The 24,146-nt window shown below is 38.6% G+C and overlaps 1 pseudogene; it reads left to right on the top strand.

Annotated features, from left to right (window-relative positions):
- The window catches only part of Chia-ps1 (chitinase, acidic, pseudogene 1), a 242,906-nt pseudogene that overhangs the window by 43,584 nt on the left and 175,176 nt on the right, over positions 1-24,146 (top strand).

The raw sequence follows: 24,146 nt of genomic DNA, 5'->3' as shown, positions 1-24,146 counted from the left end.
TAATCATTCTAATATTGAATAAAATCGACTTTCAACAAAAAGTCATCAAGAAAATGGAAAGGACACATCATATTCATCAAAGGAAAAATCAACCAAGATGAACTCTCAATCCTAAATATCTATGCTCCAAATGAAAGGGCTCCTACATTCATAAATGACACCTTACTAAAGCACAAATCACACATTGCATCTCACACAATAATATTAGGAGATTTTAACACCCCACTCTCATCAATGGACAGATCACTGAAACAGAAATTGAACAAAGATATAAACTAACAGAAGTTATGAACCAAATGAGTTTAACAGATATTTATAGAATATTTTATCCTAAAACAAAAGGATATACCTTCTTCTCAACACCTCAAGAAACTTTCTCCAAAATTGACCATACAATCAGACACAAAACAGGCTTCAACAGATACAGGAAGATAGAAATCATCCCATGCATCCTATCAGAGAACTATGGACTAAGGCTGGTCTTCAAGTAACAGCAGAACACCCACATATACGTGGAAGTTGAAGAAGGCTTTACTCAATGATAATTTGGTCAAAGGAAAGATAAAGAAAGAAATTAAAGATTTCTTAAAATTTAATGAAAAAGAAGATACAACATACCCAAATTATGGGACACAAGGAAAGCTCATAGATCTGAGTGCCTCAAAAAAGAAACAGAGGAGAGCATAAATCAGCAGCTTGAGAAGCACATATAAAAGATCTAGAACAAAAAGAAATACATGAACCCAAGAGGAGTAGAAGGCATGAAAAAATCAAACTTGGGGCTAAAATCAATCAAGTAGAAACAAAAAGGACTATAAAAAAGAATCAACAAAACTAGGAACTGATTCTTTGAGAAAAACAGCAAGATAGATAACCCCTTAGCCAGACTACAGAGAGTGTATCCAAATTAACAAAAGCAGAAATGAAAAAGAGGACATAACAACATAATATGAGAAACTTCAAAAAATCATCAAATTCTACTACAAAAGCCTATATTCAGCAAAACTTGAAAAATCTGGAGGAAATGGACAATTTTCTAGACAAATGCCAGGTACCAAAGGTAAATGAAGAAAAGATAAACAACCTAAGGAAATAATTCTTAAAGAAATAGAAGCTGTTATTAAACATCTCACAACCAAAAAGAGCCCAGGACCAGATGGATTTAGTATAGAATTATATCAGACCTTCATAGAAGACCTCATACCAATACTGTCGAAACTATTCCACAAAATAGAAGCAAAGCACTAGCAAATTCCTTCTTTGAAGCCACAATTATGCTAAACCACACAAACACCCAACAAAAAAAGAGAATTTCAGACCAATTTACCTTATGAACATCAACACAAGAATACTCAATAACATTTATACAAACTGAAGCCAAGAATACATCAAAACAACCATCCATCATGATCAAGTAGGTTTCATCCAATGGATGCAGGGATGGTTCAATATATGAAAATCCATCAACATAATCCACTATATAAACATGCTCAATGACAAAAAACACATGAGAGTTTCATTAGATGCTGAAAAAGCATTTGACAAAATTCAATACCCCTTCCTGATAAAAGTCCTGGAAAGAAATGCAAGGCCCATACCTAAACAGAGGAAACCCAACATACAGCAAACATATAGGTAACATCAGACTACATGGGAAGAAACTTGAAGAAATCCCACTAAAATCAGGGACTAGACAAGGCTGTCCACTCTCTCTCTGCTTATTCATAATTGTACTCAAAGTCCTAACCAGAGCAATCAGACAATGAGAGGAGGTCAAAGGGATACAAACTGGAAAGAAAGAAGTCAAAATATCACTATTTGATCTGAGAGTATACTTAAGTGATCCCAAAAGTTACATCAGAGAACTACTAAACCTGATAAAGAACTTCAGCAAGGTGTCTGGGTATAAAATTAACTCAAACAAAATGGTAGCCTCCATCTACTGAAAGGATAAACAGGCTGAGAAAGAAATTAGCAAAATGACACCCTTCACAATAGTCCCAAATAAAATAAAATACCTGGATATGACTTTAACCAAGGAAGTAAAAGATCTGTATGACAAGAATTTCAAGTCTCAAAAGAAAGAAATTGAAGATCTCAGAAGATGGAAAGACCTCCCATGCTCATGGATTGGCAGGATTAATATTGTAAAAATGGCCATTTTGCCAAAAGCAACCTACAGATTCAAAGCAATCCCAATTAAAATTCCAACTCAATTCTTCATAGAGTTAGAAAGAGGAATTTGCAAATTCATTTGGAATAACAAATAACCTAGGACAGTGAAAGCTATCCTGAACAATAAAAGAACTTCTGGAGGAATCACCATCCCTGACCTCAAGCAGTACTACATAGCAATAGTGATAAAAACTGTATGGTATTGGTACAGAGACAGGCAGATAGATTAGTGGAATAGAATTGAAGACACAGAAATGAACCCACACACCTATGGTCACTTGATCTTGACAAAGGAGCTAAAAACATCTAATGGAAAAAAGATAGCATTTCAACAAATGGTGTTGGTTCAACTGGAGGCCAACATGTAGAAGAATGCAAATCCATCCATTCTTATTGCTCTCTACAAAGCTTAAGTAAAAGTGGATCAAGAACTTCCACTACAAGACAGATACACTCAAACTAATAGGAAAAGTGGGGAAGAGTCTCGAGCATATGGGCAATGGAGAAAATTCCTGAACAAAACACTAATGACTTATGCTCTATGATCAAGAATTGACAAATGGGAACTCATAAAATTCTGAAGCTTCTGTAAAGCAAAGGACACTGTCATTAAACAAAATGGCAACCAATTGTACATCTGATAGAGGGCTAATATCCAAAATATACAATGAATTCAAGAAGATAGGTTACAGAGAGCCAAATAACTTTATTAAAATGGGGTAGAGAACTAAACAAAGAATTCTCACCTCAGGAATATCAAATGGCTGAGAAGTACCTAAAGAAATGTTCAACATCCTTAGTCATCAGGGAAGTGCAAATCAAAACAACACTGAGATTCCACCTCACACCAGTCAGAATGGCTAAGATCAAAAACTCAGGCAACAGCTAATGCTGGTGAAGATGTGGAAAAACAGGAAGACTCCTGCATTGTTGGTGGGATTGCAAACTGGTACAACAACTCTGGAAATAAGTCTGGAGGTTCCTCAGAAAATTGGACATTCCACTACCTGAGGACCCTGCTATACCTCCCCTTGGCATATACCCAAAAGATTCTCCAGCATACAACAAAGACACATGTTCCACTGTGTTCCTAGCAGCCTTATTTATAATATGTAAAAGTTGGAAAGAGCCCAGATGCCCTTCAACAGAGGAATGGATTCAGAAAATGTAGTATATCTGCACAATGAAGAAATACTCAGCTATCAAAAGCAATTACTTCAGGAAATTCCTAGGCATGTGGATTAAACTAGGAAAACCATCAGGAGTGAGGTAACCCAATCACATAAAAACACACAGGGTACACACTCATTGATAAGTGGATATTAGCCCAAAAGCTCGAGTTACCCAAGATGCAATGCACAGAACATATGATGCTCAAGAAGAAGAATGACTAAAATGTTTATGCTTCACTCCTTCTTAAAAGGTGGAACAAAAATATCCATAGGAGGGGATATAGAGGAAAGTTTAGAGCAGAAACTGAAGAAACGGCCGTTCAGAACCTCTTCTACATGTGATCACCAAAACTTGATAAGATTGACGAAGCTACAAAGTGCATGCTGACAGGATCCGGATTTAGAATGTCTCCTGAGAGACACAGCCAGAGTGTGTCAAATACAGAGGCAAATGCTACCAGCAAACCACTGAACTGAGAAAAGGACCCCAAGTGGAGGAACTACAGAAAGGATTGAAAGAACTGAAGGGACTTACAACACCATAAGAAGAACAATGCCAACCAACTAGAGGGTCCAGGGACTAAACCACTACCCAAAGACTGTACATGGACTGAATCATGTTTCCAACTGCATGTGTAACAGAGGATGGACTTACTGGGCACTAATGTGAGGAGAAGCCTTGGTCTTGCCAAAGATCAACCCCCCAGTGTAAGGAAATGTCAGGGCAGGCAGGCGGGAAGGGGTGGGTGGACAGGTGGGGGAATATCCTCATAGAAGAAGGGCTTAGATGGATGGTATTGGGGATTTATGGATGGAAAAACCAGGAAAGGTAATAACATTTAAAATGTAAAAAAATAATCCAATAAAAAAAGGAAAAAGAAAAAAGAAAAACCCAAGCTACCAAAAATAATCCCAAACAAAGAACTTTAGGAAAAATCACCATCCCTACTACAGAGAAACAATGATAAAAACTGTAAGGTATTTGTACAGAAACTGATATATTGATCAATGGAATTGAATCAAAGTCCTAGAAAAAACCTACACACCTATGGACACTTGAAGCAAAGCCATAAATCAAAAATTGTGTTCTATAAATGGTCCTGTTCTAAGTTAATGTCTACAAGTAATGAAAATAATCCATATTTATCACCCTGTACAAAACTCACATCCTAGTTGATCAAAGGACCTCAGAACAAACCAAATAAACTAAATGTCATTGAAAAGAAAGTAGAAAATACCCTGAAGGCACTGGTACAGGAAACAATTTTCTGAACATAACATCAATGGCTCAGGCTCTAAGATCAATGGCTGATAAATAGGACCTCATGAAAGCTTCTGTAAGGTGAAAGATTCTGCCTATGGGACAAAACAGCAACCTATACATTGGGAAAGGATTTTCACTATCTGACAGAGGAGCAATATCCAAAATTTACAAAAGATTCAAGAAGTTAGACATCAACAACCCAAATAACCCAATTAAAATATCCAGTACATTGCCTTACAGAAGCTTTGCAGTTTTATGAGATCCCATTTGTCGATTCTTGATCCTAGAGCATAAGCCATTGGTGTTTTGTTCAGGAAATTTTTTCCAGTGCCCATGTGTTCCAGATGCTTCCCTAGTTTTTCTTCTATTAGTTTGAGTGTATCTGGTTTGATGTGGAGGTCCTTGATCCACTTGGACTTAAGCTTTGTACAGGGTGATAAGCATAGATCAATCTGCATTCTTCTACATGTTGCCCTCCAGTTGAACCAGCACCATTTGCTGAAAATGCTATCTTTTTCCCATTTGATGGTTTTGGCTCCTTTGTCAAAAATCAAGTGCCTATAGGTGTGTCGCTTCATTTCTGGGTCTTCAATTCTATTCCACTGATCTATCTGCCTGTAAGACATGTTCAACATCTTTAGTCATAAGGGAAATGCAAATCAAAACAACCCTGAGATTTCACCTCACACCAGTGAGAATGGCTAAGATCAAAAACGCAGATGCTGGCGAGGATGCGGAGAAAGAGTAACACTCCTCCATTGTTGGTGGGATTGCAGACTGGTACAACCATTCTGGAAATCAGTCTGGAGGTTCCTCAGAAAATTGGACATTGAACTGCCTGAGGATCTAGCTATACCTCTCTTGGGCATATACCCAAAAGATGCCCGAACATATAAAAAAGACACGTGCTCCACTATGTTCATTGCAGCCTTATTTATAATAGCCAGAAGCTGGAAAGAACCCAGATGCCCTTCAACAGAGGAATGGATACAGAAAATGTGGTACATCTACACAATGGAATTTTACTCAGCTATCAAAAACAATGCCTTTATGAAATTCGTAGGCAAATGGTCGGAACTGGAAAATATCATCCTGAGTGAGGTAACCCAATCACAGAAAAACACACATGGTATGCACTCATTGATAAGTGACTATTAGCCCAAATGCTTGAATTACCCTAGATACCTAGAACACATGAAACTCAAGACGGATGATCAAAATGTGAATGCTTCACTCCTTCTTTAAAATGGGAACAAGAATACCCTTGGCAGGGAATAGAGAGGCAAAGATTAAAACAGACACAAAAGGAACACCCATTCAGAGCCTGCCCCACATGTGGCCCATGCATATACAGCCATCCAATTAGACAAGATGGATGAAGCAAAGAAGTGCAGACCGACAGGAGCCGGATGTAGATCTCTCCCGAGAGACACAGCCAGAATACAGCAAACACAGAGGCGTATGCCAGCAGCAAACCACTGAATTGAGAATAGGACCCCCGCTAAAGGAATCAGAGAAAGAACTGGAAGAGCTTGAAGGGGCTCGAGACCCCATATGTACAACAATGCCAAGCAACCAGAGCTTCCAGGGACTAAGCCACTACCTAAAGATATATATGGACTGACCCTGGACTCTGACCTCATAGGTAGCAATGAATATCCTAGTAAGAGCACCAGTGGAAGGGGAAGCCCTGGGTCCTGCTAAGACTGAACCCCCAGTGAACTAGATTGTTGTGGGGAGGGCGGCAAGGGGGGAGGATGGGGAGGGGAACACCCATAAAGAAGGGGAGGGGGAGGGGGGAGGGGGATGTTTGCCCGGAAACCAGGAAAGGGAATAACACTCAAAATGTATATAAGAAATACTCAAGTTAATAAAAAAAAAATATCCAGTACAGAGCTAAACAGAGAATTCTCAATAGATTAATGAAGTAAACATTTCTGGATGTATTACATAATGCTGATTCATGTGGTGTTTTGTTGAGGCAAGACACATGGGAAGACACATTATGTTTCTAGAGAATATAAACAGAACTCAAAGGACAGTACAGGTGAATTTGCATAGCTCGCTTGTAAAGATTCCTTGGTCTTGAACCTTATCTGATTTTTACTTCATTGAGAGAGGCATGGCGGGGAAAACCTCCTATCATCCTGCTTGGTCATGGTTGTGTCTGATGACTACAGACTATGTGGTGGAGGCCTGGTGGTTTCAGCTAGATTGTTTTACCTCCTCCTACTCTTGTTTGGTGTCCTGACAGTATATAACTAGACTGATGGTATCCTGACAATGGAGATTGGAATTGCCACAAGGAGCTAGTTCTAAACATGTCTACATCCTTTTGTCCTATTTACTATATTGTCTCCTCTACCTCTGGACATTAGGCTAGATAGGGTATTGAGACATTTGAGATCCCATATTAAAAATAGCTTTCAAAATTCAAAGTCTCAGCAAGATGGCTATTTTTACTATATTAATCCTGCTGATCCATGAGCATGGGAGATGTTTCCATCTTCTGAGATCTGCTTCAATATCTTTCTTCAGATTCACACCAATATTATTTGTGACTATTGTGAAGGGTGTCGTTTCCCTAATTTCTTTCTCACCCTGTTTACCCCTTGAATAGAGGAAGGCTACTGATTTATTTGAGTTAATTTTATATCCAGCCACTTTGCAGTTTTCCAGTTTTGCTGAGTATAGTCTTTGGTAGTAGGATTTGATAATTTTTTTAATTTGTCAAGTTTCTATTGTTGTGACTCGTTTTTCATTTCTGATTTTATTGATTTGTATACTGTCTCTCTGCCCTCTCAATCTACAGATTCAAAGCAATCCCCATTAAAATTCCATACCCAATTCTTCATAGAATTAGAAAAAGAAATTTACAGATTCATTTGGGAAAGCAAAATACCCAGATAGCAAAAACTATGCTCAACAATAAAAGAACTTCTGTGGGAATCTCTATCCCTGACCTCAAGCTGTATTACAGAGAAATTGTGATAAAAACTGTATGGTATTGGTACAGAAACAGGGAGGTAGATCAATGGAATAGAATTGAAGACCCAGAATGAACCCACACACTTATGGTCACTTGATCTTTGACAAAGGAACTAAAACTATCCAATGTAAGTAGACAGCATTTTCAACAAATGGTTCTGGTTCAATTGAATGTCTGCATGTAGAAGATCGCAAATCAATCCATTCTTATCTCCTTTCACAAAGCTCAAGTCCAAGTGATCAAAGACTTCCACATAAAACCAGATACACTCAAAGTAATAGAAGAGAAAGTGGGGAAAACCTTGAATACATAGGCACAGTGGAAAATTTCCTGAACAGTACACCAACGTCTTATGCTGTAAGATCAAGAATTGACAAATGGGACCTCATACAATTGCAAAGTTATGTAAGGCAAAGAACAATGTCAGTAGGACAAAACAGCAACCAACAGATAGGGAAAAGGTCTTTTCCAATCTTACATCTGTGCTAATATTTTATATATACAAAGAACTCAAGAAGTTAGACTTCAGAGAACAAAAAAAACCCTATTAAAATGGGGTACAGTGCTAAACAATGAATTCTCAACTGAAGAATACCAAATGTCTGAAAAACACCTAAAGAAATGCTCAACATCCTTAGTCATCAGGGAAATGCAAATCAAAACAACCCTGAGTATTCCACCTCATAGCAGTCAAAATGGCGAAGAGCAATATCTCACATGACAACAGATGCTGGTGAGGATAAGGAGAAAGAGGAACAGTACTCCATTTTTGGTGGGATTTCAAGCTGGTATAACCACTCTGGAAATCAGTCTGGTGGATCTTCAGAAAATTGGACATAGTACTACCTGGGGACCCCGCTATACCACTCCTGGGCATACACTCAAAAGATATTCCAACATAGAACAAGGAAACATGCTCCACTATGTTCATAGCAGCCTTATTTATAATAGCCAGGAGCTGAAAAGAACCCAGATGCCATTCAACAGAGGAACGGATGAAGTAAATGTGATACTTTACACAATGGTGTATTAGCCATCTATTAAAACCAATAACTTCATTAAATTATTAGGCAAATGGATGGAACTAGAAAATATCATCCTAGGTGAGGTAACCCAGTAACAAAAGAACACAAGTGATATGTACTCACTAATAAATGGATATTAGCCCAAAAATTTGGAATACCTAGGAAAAATTCACAGATCACATGCAGCCCAAGAAGAAGGAAGACCAAAACATGATGCTTCATTCCTTCTTAGAAGGTAGAACAAAATACACATGGGAGGAAATACAGGGACAAGGAGTAGAGCAGACACTGAACAAAAGGTCATCCAGAGACTGCTCCATCTGAGGATCAATCCCATATGCAGCCACCAAATCCAGTCACCATTGCTGATGCCAAGAAGTGCTTTCTGACAGGAGCCAGACATGGGTGTCTCCTGAGAGGTTCTGCCAGAACCTTACTGATACAGATGAGGATGGTTTCAGCTAACCAATGGACTGAACGAGGGGACCTCAATCAGGAGTTAGAGAAAAGAATGAAGGAGCAGAATGGGTTTGCAACACCATAGCAACAAAAATATCAACCAACCAAACCTCACTAGAGCTTCTGGGGGCTAAACCACCAACCAATGAGTACACATCAAGGGACCAGCATCAATGGGAGGAAAACCTTTGGTCATGTGAAGGCTTTATTCTCCAATGTAGGGTAATTCCAGGGCATTGAGGTTGGAGTGGGTTGGTGGGAATGTGAGCATACTCATAAAATCAGGGGGAGGGGGAGGGGGATTGGGAAAGTGGGGGAAAGGGATAACATTTGAAATATAAACACACAAAATGTCCAAGAAAAATAAAATTATTATTAAAAAGGAAAAATATTTGAAATCTCCGGAGAAATTTCTAATGTCATAGAAGCACATGAAGAAATGTTCAAAGTCCTCAGCAATCAAGGAAATGCAGATCAAAACAACCCTGAGATTCAATCTTATGCCTGCCAGAAAGGCTAAGATCAAAAACTCAAGAGATAGCACATGCTGGTGAGGTGTGGAGTAAGGGGGAACATTTTCCATTGCTGATGGGAATGTAAACTTGTACAACTACTCTGGAAATCAATTGGTGGTTTCTCAATTTAACTATATTATGGCATATAGTCAAAAGATACTCCACTGTCACCCAAAGACACTTGATCATCTATGTTCCTAGCAGCTTTATTCATAATTACCAGAAACTACAAACAATTTAGATGTTCCTCAACTTAAGAATGGATTAAGAAATGTGGTACTTCTACAAAGTGTAATATTATTCAGCTATTAAAAACAAAAACACCATGAATTTTGTAGGCAAATGGATGGATCTTGAGAATATTTTCCTGAGTGAGGTAACCTAGTCCCCAAAGGACATGCAAGTCTTGTACTCATAAGTGGATATTAGCCATAAAATACAGGCTACCAATTCTACATTCTACAGACTCAGAAGCTAAACAAGAATGCAGGCACAAGCAAGGATGCTTGAATTTCTTAGAAGGGGGTGTAAAATAACCATAAGAGGCAGATAGAGGGAGAGAACTTGGTGGGAGAGGAAGTGGGGCTGAGAATGGAGGGGTACAGGATCAGGTGTAAGAAAGAACAGGATATATAGCCAGATGGCCATGACATTAAATGGGAATCTGCAACTGGCCAAGGTGGGAGGTATGGGGTGTCCGGAATGAGACAGACACCTGGAATTAGGAAGGCACTCAAAATTCAACCAAGGTTTCTTTATCTGTGACTCAAAGTATTGAGTATATTGAACCTGAAGAGGCCACTTCCTACAGCCAAGAAGGAATCCCAGTGGAGCTATAGGACACCCACCAACCCACAAAACTTTGTCCCAAATTTATCCTATGTACAAGTAATGTAGTGATGCAGCTGGAGTATAGACTGAGGAGAATGGCCAACCAATAACCCGCCCAATTTGAGACCCACCCCATGAACAAGCACCAGTGCCTAACCCTCTCAATGATACTCTGTTATGCTTGGCAACAGGAGTCTAATATATATGCCCACTTAGAGACTCCACCCACCATCTGACTTTGATGTAGACACCCATAGCCACACAGAGGTTAGAGCTTGGAGACTCTTATGGAAGCATAGGAAGAAAGAATTTTGGACCTGGAGGGTATAGGAGTTCCACAAGAAGAAAAACAGAGTCAACATGGATTCTTGGAATTCTCAGAGACTGAATCACTAACAAAAGAGTATATACTGGCAGGATCCAGGGCTTCCTGAAAAATGTAGCAGATATACAGCTTTGTGTTTGTGTGAGTCCTGAGCAACAGGAATGGGGGCTATCATAAAAGTTGCTTACTGTATATGGGACACATTTTAGTTGGATTTCCCTGTCTGGTCTCAGTTGAAAAGGACGCAGTTAGACTTGTAGAAATTTGATGTTCCAGGGTGGGGTAATACTCAGAGGTGTCTCAGCTGTTCAGAGGAAAAGAGGAGGGTGACATATGGAAGGTGTGTGGGAGAGGTGTCTGGGACATAGGCAGTGAGTGGGAGGTAAATTGAATAAGTAAATTAATACTACTACTAATAATAATAGTATTTATTATTATTAATATAGAAGTAAAAATGTGGAGATTTCAAGACAATGGTCAAGAATGGAATCATTAAAGAGGAATTATCAGGTTTTATGAGAAATCCAAGAGAAGAAGACAATAATCTTGTGACCTTAGGTTCTTTAGAAACAGAACTGTTACCAGAAGTCCCACACCCACGGATCCCGGCCCGCAGCAGCTCTCTGCTCCCAAACCCCGTGGGAGAGAGACCTCACCGCCTGGTCAGGTGGGCACTCCCGAGGCTGCAGAGCAGAGGAGACCACCAACACTGCCCACCCCTGCCCACATCCCTTGCCCAAGAAGAAACTGTATAAGGCCTCTGGGTTCCCATAGGGGAGGGCCCAGGAGCGACAGGACCCCTGCGCCTGAGACACCGCCGTAACCTGAAGGAAACAGACCGGATAAACAGTTCTCTGCACCCAAATCCCGTGGGAGGGAGAGCTAAACCTTCAGAGAGGCAGACACGCCTGGGAAACCAGAAGAGACTGCACTCTGCACACACAACTCGGACGCCAGAGGAAAACACCAAATGCCATCTGGAACCCTGGTGCACGGGAGCTCCCAGAAAGGGCGGCACATATCTTCCTGGTTGCTACCGCCGCAGAGAGCCCGTGGGCAGCACCCCACGAGCAAACTTGAGCCTCAGAACCACAGGTAAGACCAACTTTTCTGCTGCAAGTGACCTGCCTGGTGAACTCAAGACATAGGCCCACAGGAACAGCTGAAGACCTGTAGAGAGGAAAAACTGTACGCCCGAAAGCAGAACACTCTGTCCCCATAACTGGCTGAAAGAAAACAGGAAAACAGGTCTACAGCACTCCTGACACTCAGGCTTATACGACAGTCTAGCCACTGTCAGAAATAGCAGAACAAAGTAACACTAGAGATAATGTGATGGCGAGAGGCAAGCAAAGGAACCCAAGTAACAGAAACCAAGACTACATGGCATCATCGGAGCCCAATTCTCCCACCAAAATAAACATGGAATATCCAAACACACCAGAAAAAAAAGATCTACTTTCAAAATCATATTTGATCATGATGCTGGAGGACTTCAAGAAAGACATGAAGAATTCCCTTAGAGAAACACAGGAAAACATTAATAAACAAGTAGAAGCCTACAGAGAGGAATTGCAAAAATCCCTGAAAGAATTCCAGGAAAACACAATCAAACAGTTGAAGGAATTAAAAATGGAAATAGAAGCAATCAAGAAAGAACACATGGAAACAACCCTGGATATAGAAAACCAAAAGAAGAGAAAAGGAGCTGTAAATACAAGCTTCACCAACAGAATACAAGAGATGGAAGAGAGAATCTCAGGAGCAGAAGATTCCATAGAAATCATTGACTCAACTGTCAAAGATAATGTAAAGCAGAAAAAGCTACTGGTCCAAAACATACAGGAAATCCAGAACTCAATGAGAAGATCAAACCTAAGTATAATAGGTATAGAAGAGAATGAAGACTCCCAGCTCAAAGGACCAGTAAATATCTTCAACAAAATCATAGAAGAAAACTTCCCTAACCTAAAAAAAGAGATATCCATAGGCATACAAGAAGCCTACAGAACTCCAAATAGATTGGACCAGAAAACAAACACCTCCCGTCACATAATAGTCAAAACACCAAACGCACAAAACGAAGAACGAATATTAAAAGCAGTAAGGGAAAAAGGTCAAGTAACATATAAAGGGAGACCTATCAGAATCACACCAGACTTTTCGCCAGAAACTATGAAGGCCAGAAGATCCTGGACAGATGTCATACAGACCATAAGAGAACACAAATGCCAGCCCAGGTTACTATATCCTGCAAAACTCTCAATTAACATAGATGGAGAAACCAAGATATTCCATGACAAAACCAAATTTACACAATATCTTTCTACAAATCCAGCACTACAAAGGATAATAAAGGGTAAAGCCCAACATAAGGAGGCAAGAAACTAATCGACTTGGCAACAAAAGAAAGAGAAGAAAAGCACACAAACATAACCTCACATCCAAATATGAATATAACAGGAAGCAATAATCACTATTCCTTAATATCTCTCAATATCAATGGCCTCAACTCCCCAATAAAAAGACATAGATTAACAAACTGGATACGCAACGAGGACCCTGCATTCTGCTGCCTACAGGAAACACACCTCAGAGACAAAGACAGACACTACCTCAGAGTGAAAGGCTGGAAAACAACTTTCCAAGCAAATGGTCAGAAGAAGCAAGCTGGAGTAGCCATTCTAATATCAAATAAAATCAATTTTCAATTAAAAGTCATCAAAAAAGATAAGGAAGGACACTTCATATTCATCAAAGGAAAAATCCACCAAGATGAACTCTCAATCCTAAATATCTATGCCTCAAATAAAAGGGCACCTACCTACGTAAAAGAAACCTTAATAAAGCTCAAAACACACATTGCACCTCACACAATAATAGTGGGAGATTTCAACACCCCACTCTCATCAATGGACAGATCATGGAAACAGAAATTAAACAGAGACGTAGACAGATGAAGAGAAGTCATGAGCCAAATGGACTTAATGGATATTTATACAACATTCTATCCTAAAGCAAAAGGATATACCTTCTTCTCAGCTCCTCATGGTACTTTCTCCAAAATTGACCATATAGTTGGTCAAAAAACGGGCCTCAACAGGTACAGAAAGATAGAAATAATCCCATGCGTGCTATCAGACCACCACGGCCAAAAACTAGTCTTCAATAAAAATAAGGGAAGAATGCCCATATACGTGGAAATTGAACAATGCTCTACTCAATGATAACCTAGTCCAGGAAGAAATAAAGAAAGAAATTAAAAACTTTTTAGAATTTAATGAAAATGAAGGTACAACATACCTAAACTTATGGGACACAATGAAAGCTGTGCTAAGAGGAAAACTCATAGCGCTGAGTGCATGCAGAAAAAAACAGGAAAGAGCATATGTCAGCAGCTTGACAGCACACCTAAAAGCTCTAGAGCAAAAAGAAGCAAATACACCCAGGAGGAGTAGAAGGCAGGAAATAATCAAACTCAGAGCTGAAATCAACCAAGTAGAAACAAAAAGGACCATAGAAAGAATCAACAGAACCAAAAGTTGGTTCTTTGAGAAAATCAACAAGATAGATAAACCCTTAGCCAGACTAACGAGAGGACACAGAGAGTGTGTCCAAATTAACAAAATCAGAAATAAAAAGGGAGACATAACTACAGATTCAGAGGAAATTCAAAAAATCATCAGATCTTACTATAAAAGCCTATATTCAACAAAACTTGAAAATCTACAGGAAATGGACAATTTCCTAGACAAATACCAGGTACCGAAGTTAAATCAGGAACAGATAAACCAGGTAAACAACCACAAAACTCCTACGGAAATAGAAGCAGTCATTAAAGGTCTCCCAACCAAAAAGAGCCCAGGTCCAGACGGGTTTAGTGCCGAATTCTATCAAACCTTCATAGAAGACCTCATACCAATATTATCCAAACTACTCCACAAAATTGAAACAGATGGATCACTCCCGAATTCCTTATATGAAGCCACAATTACTCTTATACCTAAACCACACAAAGACCCAACAAAGAAAGAGAACTTCAGACCAATTTCCCTTATCAATATCGACGCAAAAATACTCAATAAAATTCTGGCAAACCGAATCCAAGAGCACATCAAAACAATCATCCACCATGATCAAGTAGACTTCATCCCAGGCATGCAGGGATGGTTTAATATACGGAAAACCATCAACAAAATACACTATATGAACAAATTCATAGAACAAAACCACATGATCATTTCATTAGATGCTGAGAAAGCATTTGACAAAATTCAACACCCCTTCATGATTAAAGTCCTGGAAAGAATAGGAATTCAAGGCCCATAGCTAAACATAATAAAAGCCATATACAGCAAACCAGTTGCTAGCATTAAACTAAATGGAGAGAAACTTGAAGCAATCCCACTAAAATCAGGGACTAGACTAGGTGGACCACTCTCTCCCTACTTATTCAATATATTTCTTGAAGTTCTAGCCAGAGCAATCAGACAACAAAAGGAGGTCAAGGGGATACAGATCGGAAAAGAAGAAGTCAAATATCACTATTTGCAGATGATATGATAGTATATTTAAGTGATCCCAAAAGTTCCACCAGAGAACTACTAAAGCTGATAAACAACTTCAGCAAAGTGGCTGGGTATAAAATTAACTCAAATAAATCAGTTGCCTTCCTCTACACAAAAGAGAAACAAGCCGAGAAAGAAATTAGGGAAACGACACCCTTCATAATAGACCCAAATAATATAAAGTACCTCGGTGTGACTTTAACCAAGCAAGTAAAAGATCTGTACAATAAGAACTTCAAGACTCTGAAGAAAGAAATTGAAGAAGACCTCAGAAGATGGAAAGATCTCGCATGCTCATGGATTCGCAGGAATAATATAGTAAAAATGGCCATTTTACCAAAAGCGATCTACAGATTCAATGCAATCCCCATCAAAATACCAATCCAATTCTTCAAAGAGTTAGACAGAACAATTTGCAAATTCATCTGGAATAACAAAAAACCCAGGATAGCTAAAACTATCCTCAACAATAAAAGGACTTCAGGGGGAATCACTATCCCTGAACTCAAGCAGTATTACAGAGCAATAGTGATAAAAACTGCATGGTATTGGTACAGAGACAGACAGATAGACCAATGGAATAGAATTGAAGACCCAGAAATGAACCCACACACCTATGGTCACTTGATTTTTGACAAAGGAGCCAAAACCATCCAATGGAAAAAAAATAGCATTTTCAGCAAATGGTGCTGGTTCAACTAGAGGTCAATATGTAGAAGAATGCAGATCGATCCATGCTTATCACCCTGTACAAAGCTTAAGTCCAAGTGGATCAAGGACCTCCACATCAAACCAGACACACTCAAACTAATAGAAGAAAAACTAGGGAAGCATCTGGAACACATGGGCACTGGAAAAAATTTCCTGAACAAAACACCAATGGCTTATACTCTAAGATCAAGAATCAACAAATGGGATCTCATAAAACTGCAAAGCTTCTGTAAGGCAAAGGACACGGTGGTTAGGACAAAACGGCAACCAACAGATTGGGAAAAGATCTTCACCAATCCTACAACAGATAGAGGCCTTATATCCAAAATATACAAAGAACTCAAGAAGTTAAACCGCAGGGAGACAAATAACCCTATTAAAAAATGGGGTTCAGAGCTAAACAAACAATTCACAGCTGAGGAATGCCGAATGGCTGAGAAACACCTAAAGAAATGTTCAACATCTTTAGTCATAAGGGAAATGCAAATCAAAACAACCCTGAGATTTCACCTCACACCAGTGAGAATGGCTAAGATCAAAAACTCAGGTGACAGCAGATGCTGGCGAGGATGCGGAGAAAGAGGAACACTCCTCCATTTTTGGTGGGATTGCAGACTGGTACAACCATTCTGGAAATCAGTCTGGAGGTTCCTCAGAAAATTGGACATTGAACTGCCTGAGGATCCAGCTATACCTCTCTTGGGCATATACCCAAAAGATGCCCCAACATATAAAAAAGACACGTGCTCCACTATGTTCATAGCAGCCTTATTTATAATAGCCAGAAGCTGGAAAGAACCCAGATGCCCTTCAACAGAGGAATGGATACAGAAAATGTGGTACATCTACACAATGGAATATTACTCAGCTATCAAAAACAACGACTTTATGAAATTCGTGGGCAAAAAAAAAACGGCTTTATGAAATTCGTAGGGGGGAGGGCGGCAATGGGGGGAGGGTTGGGAGGGGAACACCCATAAGGAAGGGGGGGAGGGGGATGTTTGCCTGGAAACCAAAGAATTATTATTAAGTATTAAATAAATTTTAAAAAAATGAAAAGAAACAGAACTGTTCTTGGAGTATGCTTTCAACCTTTCTCCATGTATAGCAGATAGGAATGAGTTTATTTCAGCTGTTTTAATTTATATGACTCATAAGGAAAATATGTTTTGGCTTGTCCTTGTGAATGAAAACTTTACACATGTGATCCTCCTTAACCTTCGGAATATAAAATGTATGGTGCTCTAAGAAATGTTAGCTGCTCTGTGTGACTTTTGTCCGCCTCTTTTTTATGCCCCAGCTTCCCAGGTTCATGCCACCAACTACAGGGGTAAACAGATATGTAACTATCTTATAGTGCTTTAACAGGTTTGTCTTACTTTACTATGTCAATATCTAGGTAAAGTCATTGTGATATATGCCAATGTTTTTACTGTTATACAGTATATATGTGATTATAAACATTCATAACATCCACAGAAAGCTAGTAGTCATTCAAGATCAAAACTTAGGCCATAGATTATAAGAAATTTTCCTCTTTTACCAGTCTGGATCAATACTTTTGGCAGAATCCTTCATTGAGTCTTTTGGTGCTTTCATTTTTATTTCTAGAGCTTTCAAGTGCACTTTTAAATTGCTCATATGAGAACTTTCTATTTTCTTTATGAAGGCATTTTTTGCTATGAAATTCTGCTTAGCACTGCTTTCATTATTATGTCCCATAAATTTGATGATGTGGTGCCTTCATTTTCATTGAATTCTAGAAAGTATTTTACTTGTTTCTTTTCTTTCTTCAGTGACCCAGATATGATTGAGTAATGATTTGTTCAATTTCCATGAGTGCATAGCCTTTCACTTGATTATGTTGTTTTTGAAGTGTGGCCTTACTCCATGGTGGTATAATAAGATAAAAGGTGTTATTTCAATTTTTTTATTTGTTGATGCTTATTTTGTGGCCAACTATAGAGGCAATTTTGGAGAAAGATTTATGAGGTGCTGGGAAGAAGGTATATTCTTTTCTGTTATAGTGAAATATTGGACAGACGTCTGTTAGGTCCACTTGATTCATAATGTCTGTTTGTTTTGTTATTTTTCTGTTTAGTTTTTGTCTGGATGAACTGCCAATTGGTGAGAGTAGTGTGCTGAAGTCTCCCATTGTTAATGTGTGGTGTTTGATGTATTTTAAGCTTGAGCAATGTTTCTTTTACAAATGTGTGTGTCCTTGTGTTTGGGGAATAAATCTTCATAATTGATCATCTCAGTAGATTTTTTCCTTTGATCAGTATACAGTATCTACCCCTGTCTCTTTTGATTACTTTTGGTTGAATGTATATTTTATTAGATATTAGAATTGGCACTCCAGCTTGCTTTTTGTGTCTGTTTTTTTGCAAAAGTATTCTCCAGCCCTTTACTCTGAGATTATGTCTATCTTTACTATTAAGGTGTGTGTCTTGTATGCAGCAGAAGGATGGATCCTACTTTTGCATCCATTCTGTTAGCCAGTATTTTTTATTGGGGATGTGAGTTCACTGATGTTGAGAGATATTAATAAGCAGTAATTGTTATTCGCTGTTGTTTTTATTTTGGTGGTGTTAGTGTGTGTGTGTATGTGTGTGTGTGTGTGTGTGTGTGTGTATTTGTGTGTGCATGTGCAAGCATGCTTACCTTGTATTTGCTGTTTGGAATTACTTATTTTACGTATTTTCTTGGATGTACTTATACTTTTGGGGTTGGAGTTTTCCTCATAGTATTTTTTGTAGGGCTAGATTTGTGGATAGATGCTGTTTGGATTTGGATTTGATTTGAAATATTTGGTTTTCTCCATCTAGAGTGATTGAGGCTTTTTCTAGGAATAGTGTTCTAGTTTGCATCTGTGGTTTTTTAGAGGTTGCCAGATAGCAGAACAGTCCTTTACCAATTTGCTTTGACAACTGAACTGTAAGTCTGCTGAGAACAATCTCCTGTAATGTACTGATTTTCCTTAATTTTAAAGTTATCCCTATAACAGGAACAAGAAAAATGCAATTCCTTGTGATCTGAATGTCTTCCAGGATGACAAGAATGGTGGAGGTGGTGGTAGTGGTGGTGGTGGTGGTGGTGGTGGTGGTGGTGGTGGTGGTGGTGGTGGTGGTGGTGGTGGTGGTGGTAGAGGAGGAGGATGAGGATGAGGAGGAGGTACAGGAGGGGGAAGGGGAGGAGCAAAAGGAGAAAGGAGAGGAGAAGAAGGAGAAAGGGAAGGGGAAGAGGAAGAGGAGGAGGAGGAGGAGGAGGAGGAAGAGGTTGTGCCCTAAATATTCTTAAAGATAAAAGACTCTGAGCCTAAAATTCTTCTATCACTGGATTTTCTACAGGCAAATGAATCCCTTGTAGAGAGACAGATGATTTCATGAATTTTTCAGGATATTTTTCTGAAAGTCCAAAAAGGCACTGATCAGACAAATGCATAAGCAGGGGTTGATGTCATCAGGGTTCAAGGCCCCAAGCCTGGCAAGGATATATGATATCACCTAGTACGTAGAGCTTGTTATTCAGAAGAATATAACAAAGAAAAATAGTGTGATTATTATAGATTGCTTTAAAAAATACATGTTTCTAAAGAACTTTCCAGGTTGGGGATCAGAGAGAGGGGGATAACCTGAGAATACAAGGTATTGAATTTCAGCAAAAATTAGTGGATACTTTCATGAAAAAAAGAAATCACCTTAGACATACCTGCCCCTTAGGAAAAGTGATTAAATTCATATGTCATTGTCTGTAACTGAAATAAAATGCAGAAGCTAGGAAATTGTGGCTTTGGTATATTTAAGCACAGCAATGCTTACTTAGCAGTTGATTACGAAGCATTATTTTTAAGAATTTATACTGTTGTCTTCATACAAATGCTTTTAAATTTCTACTTACTGTTGTTATCCTTTTGTCATTTATTTGGAAATAAATACAGAATGCAAAGTGCCCCCTACTCTCCAGATACAGAAAAATGAACATTTGGCAAGAGCTAAAAAAAAATCCTCTTGTAATTTGGAATTATCATCTCATACTGAAATTGATCTGTCATCTACCTATTCTTTCTCCCTTCCATTGAAATGAAAATCAGCCTCATAAAAAGGTCCTCTATTGAACAAATGAAAGCAAATTTCTACCCAACTGAAAGCTGAATCCAGGGCATCAAAGCAAATGTAGTTCCAGAGCAGGATGATGCTGGGATACATCGAGGACATCTAGGACCTTTACCTTGATTTTGAGTGGTTGCCGACATTTTGTGTAACATTGGGAATAATCTCTATTACCTATGAATATTAGCCATGTGTTAACATCATTTACCACAATGACTTTATTGAAATGTTGACTAAGTAAGATAAAAGATGGTGAAGTGCTTTAGCATGTATTTTATTTACAGAGCTAAATTAATTCCAAACATATGGTGTTATATCATATTACTCTCTAGGAAATACATAAAGCGTTTGAAAAGGAGGTGAGCAAGAACAAAAACCCAAACTGATAGTCAGTTGCCGGTGTCATCTGCCCAATCCAATTTGGCTATCATGTTCCCCACCTGTCACAGTGAGTGATGTACCATGCCCTGTAATACTATAGTATGAGCAGGTTTATTTCTTGCTTTTTATCCACTGTTATAACACCCTTTTTATTTTTGATTCTTTTAAACTCTTTAAAATTGGATATTTTATTTTTAAATTTCAAATGTTATTCCCTTTCCCAGTTTCCAAGACATAAGCCACCTAACAATCCCCCTCTCCTTCTTCTATGAGGGTATTATCCTCCCCATTCAACACCCCTTCCCACACCCCGACATTGTCCTACACTGGGAGTCCAAACTTGGCAAGACCAAGGGCTTCTCTTTCCATTTTTGCCCAACAAGGCCATCCTCTGCTACATATGAAGTTGGAGCCATGGGTCAGTCCACACATAGTCTTTGGGTAGTGGTTTAGTCCCTGGGAGCTCTGATTGGTTCGCATGGTTGTTCTTATGGGGTTGGAAGCACCTTCAGCTCTTTCAATCCTTTCTCTAATTCCTTGAATGTGAGTCCCATTCTCAGTTCAGTGGTTTGCTGCTATGTTTGACGTGCTATGGCTGTGTCTCTCAGGAGACATCTATATCCAGTTCCTGATACACACACTTTTTTTTAAACTTTTATTTTTCTTTATTAACTTGAGTATTTGTGGTTTTGTTCTTTCAGTTTATTTATATAATGGATCATGTTGATGGTTTTCCGTATATTAAACCATCCCTGCATGCTTGGGATGAAGCCTACTTGATCATGGTGGATGATTGTTTGGATGTGCTCTTGGATTCGGTTTTTCCAGAATTTTATTGAGTATTTTTGCGTTGATATTTATAAGGAAAATTGGTCTGAAGTTCTCTTTCTTTTTTGGGTCTTTGTGTGGTTTAGGTATAAGGGTAATTGTGGCTTCATAGAAGGAATTCGGTAGTGCTCCATCTGTTTCAATTTTGTGGAGTAGTTTGGATAATATTGGTATGAGGTCTTCTATGAAGGTCTGATAGAATTCTGCACTAAACCCGTCTGGAGCCGGGCTCTTTTTGGTTGGGAGACCTTTAATGACTGCTTCTATTTCCTTAGGAGTTATGGGGTTGTTTAACTGGTTTATCTGATCCTGATTTAACTTCAGTACCTGGTACCTGTCTAGGAAATTGTCCATTTCCTGCAGATTTTCAAGTTTTGTTGAATATAAGCTTTTATAGTAAGATCTGATGATTTTTTGAATTTCCTCTGAATCTGTAGTTATGTCTCCCTTTTCATTTCTGATTTTGTTAATTTGGACACACTCTCTGGGTCCTCTCGTTAGTCTGGCTAAGGGTTTATCTATCTTGTTGATTTCCTCAAAGTACCAACTTTTGGTTCTGTTGATTCTTTCTATGGTCCTATTTGTTTCTACTTGGTTGATTTCAGCTCTGAGTTTGATTATTTCCTGCCTTCTACTCCTCCTGGTTGTATTTGCTTCTTTTTGTTCTAGAGCTTTTAGGTGTGCTGCCAAGCTGGTGACATATGCTCTCTCCTGTTTCTTTCTGCAGGCACTCAGCGCTATGAGTTTTCCTCTTAGCACAGCTTTCTTAGCACTTATGTGTCCGATAAGTTTGGGTATGTTGTGCCTTCATTTTCATTAAATTCTAAGAAGTCTTTAATTTCTTTCTTTATTTCTTCCTTGACCAGGATATCGTTGAGTAGAGCATTGTTCAAACTCCACGTATATGTGGGCATCTTCCCTTATTGTTATTGAAGACCAGCTTTAGGCCGTGGTGGTCTGATAGCACGCATGGGATTATTTCTATCTTTCTGTACCTGTTGAGGCCCATTTTTTGACCAATTATATGGTCAATTTTGGAGAAAGTACCATGAGGAGCTGAGAAGAAGGTATATCGTTTTGCTTTAGGATAGAATGTTCTATAAATATCCGTTAAGTCCATTTGGCTCATGACTTCTCTTAGTCTGTCTACGTCTCTGTTTAATTTCTGTTTCCATGATCTGTTCATTGATGAGAGTGGGGTGTTGAAATCTCCCACTATTATTGTGTGAGGTGCAATGTGTATTTTGAGCTTTATTAAGGTTTCTTTTATGTATGTAGTTGCCCTTGTATTTGGGGCATAGATATTTAGGATTGAGAGTTCATCTTGGTGGATTTTTCCTTTAATGAATATGAAGTGTCCTTCTTTATCTTTTTTGATGACTTTTAATTGAAAATTGATTTTATTTGATATTAGAATGGCTACTGCAGCTTGCTTCTTCTGACCATTTGCTTGGAAAGTTGTTTTCCAGCCTTTCACTTTGAGGTAGTGTCTGTCTTTGTCTCTGAGGTGTGTTTCCTGTAGGCAGCAGAATGCAGGGTCCTCTTTGCGTATCCAGTTTGTTAATCTATGTCTTTTTATTGGGGAGTTGAGTCCATTGATGTTGAGAGATATTAAGGAATAATGATTATTGCTTCCTGTTATATTCATATTTGGATGTGAGGTTATGTTTGTATGCTTTTCTTCTCTTTCTTTTGTTGCCAAGACGATTAGTTTCTTGCTTCTTCTAGGGTATAGCTTGCCTACTTATGTTGGGCTTTACCATTTATTATCCTTTGTAATGGTGGATTTGTAGAAAGATATTGTGTAAATTTGGTTTTGTCATGGAATATCTTGGTTTCTCCATCTATGTTAATTGAGAATTTTGCAGGATACAGTAAACTGGGCTGGCATTTGTGTTCTCTTAAGGTCTGTATGACATCTGTCCAGGATCTTCTGGCTTTCATAGTCTCTGGCGAAAAGTCTGGTGTGATTCTGATAGGTCTGCCTTTATATGTTACTTGACCTTTTTCCCTTATTGCTTTTAATATGCTTTATTTTGTGCATTTGGTGTTTTGACAATTATGTGACGGGAGGTGTTTCTTTTCTGGTCCAATCTATTTAGAGTTCTGTAGGCTTCTTGTATGCCTATGGGTATCTCTTTTTTTAGGTTAGGGAAGTTTTCTTCTATGATTTTGTTGAAGATATTTACTGCTCCTTTGAGCTGGGAGTCTTCACTCTCTTCTATATATTATCCTTAGGTTTGATCTTCTCATTGAGTCCTGGATTGCCTGTATGTTTTGGATCAGTAGCTTTTTCCACTTTACATTATCTTTGACAGTTGAGTCGATGATTTCTATGGAATCTTCTGCTCCTGAGATTCTGTCTTCTATCTCTTGTATTCTGTTGGTGATGCTTGTATCTACAGCTCCTTGACTCTTCCTTTGGTTTTCTATATCCAGGTTTGTTTCCATGTGTTTTTTCTTGATTGCTTCTATTCTGATTTTTAATTCCTTCAATTGTTTGATTGTGTTTTACTGGAATTCTTTCAGGGATTTTTGTGATTATTCTCTATAGGCTTCTACTTGTTTATTTATGTTTTCCTGGAATTCTTTCAGGGATTTTTGTGATCCCTCTCTGTAGGCTTCTACTTGTTTATGTTTTCCTGTGTTTCTCTAAGTGAGTTCTTCATGTCTTTCTTGAAGTCCTCCAGCATCATGATCAAATATGATTTTGAAGCTAGATCTTGCTTTTCTGGTGTGTTTGGATATTCAGTGTTTGCTTTGGTGGGAGAATTGGGCTCTGATGATACCA

This window comes from Rattus norvegicus, chromosome 2, assembly GCF_036323735.1.
Source record: "Rattus norvegicus strain BN/NHsdMcwi chromosome 2, GRCr8, whole genome shotgun sequence".
NCBI classification, from domain to species: Eukaryota; Metazoa; Chordata; class Mammalia; order Rodentia; family Muridae; genus Rattus; species Rattus norvegicus.
This window is presented reverse-complemented; position numbering and strand designations above follow the sequence as displayed.